This window comes from Brassica oleracea, chromosome C2, assembly GCF_000695525.1.
Source record: "Brassica oleracea var. oleracea cultivar TO1000 chromosome C2, BOL, whole genome shotgun sequence".
NCBI classification, from domain to species: domain Eukaryota; kingdom Viridiplantae; phylum Streptophyta; class Magnoliopsida; order Brassicales; family Brassicaceae; genus Brassica; species Brassica oleracea.
This window is the reverse complement of record NC_027749.1, coordinates 6237931-6239241: the sequence shown is the minus strand read 5'-3', so window position 1 is coordinate 6239241 and position 1311 is coordinate 6237931.

Here is a 1311-nt window from a genome sequence, read left to right as displayed (position 1 = left end):
TTAGATATAATATGTATAATTAAAGTAACATAATATTATTAATATAAATGATGCATATAAATTATAAATTAATTTAAAATTAAAAGTAAGTAGCAATCAATTATTATAATATATTTACTTTAAAAATATTTATACCCGTGCATGAGCAGGGGAAAATCACCTAGTTAACAAAAATTGAACTGTATATTACTGCATGGAGTGGTTTAATTGAAAAAAAACTTTACATAATTATTTATAAATTGTATTTTAAAAAAAAATTAAACTCCACATTTATAGTATAAAATCATTAATAAAGTTTTTGCGATCTGCAATTTGTTTTATTATTTATAATTTTGTAAAATAAAAATTACAGGTGCTTCCATCAGCAAAAACTAAAGAGATAGACTGTATCTCTGCTCAGTATACTATCCTTCCAGCAAAGACAAAAGGGTCATCTCCTCCTACCGCAACCATATTATTTGGTACTGTAGCAAACCCTAGACTTGAAATCACTACTCATTCTACAACGGCTTCCGAGTCTTCAAAAGACCTCCCGCCAGCTACAAGACCAGAGATAGTACTAAATCCTTGCTTTGAATCTAAGAAGGTTACTCCTTCTCTGCCAGATTGATCCTCCTCCAACTGGCCAAGCTAAAACTTCTGGTCCAGCGGGTCCAGCAGAACCCTCTCCCACAGGGGAAGCAAACTCGAGAAATCTCCCTCGCAAAGATCCTCAAGCTAGCGGGAATTCCTCTAAGCCTCCCCCCTCAGATAGCACTTATGCTGGAAAAGCTCAGATGGGAACGGATAGATCGTTGGAAAGATTAGCTCCTGTGACTTTCTCTTCAGCAGGAATTTCTCAAGTCAAAATCCCAGATGAGGTCTTCAATCGTGGAGCTGAAGCACATAAAGATTTTGTCTTGGGAGTCTTCACTGGGAAAACCCCTTCCTTCAGCTAAATTCAAAGCGTACTCACTCACATTTGGGGAAAAGGCACCAAACTGGTTATCCATCTCAGGCCTCAATCTCACTCTATGCTAGTAAAAATTCCTAATGAATACATTCGCTGGAAAGTAGTAGAGCAAGAGATTTGGCATATTGGGACTTCTATGTTTTATGTCGCACAATGGAGTGCCCAACTAGCCATTACGCCTCCCACGATGGACTCCATACCCCTTTGGGCTCATGTTCGAGGTGTTCCCTTTGATCTCTATACAAGAGAGGGGCTCAGTCTAGTGGCTGGCAATATTGGAGATCCGGTGGAAGCTGATGAATTTACTATTCGAATGGTCAGTCTTGATGTCGCACACGTCAAGGTCAGAGCTAACTGTA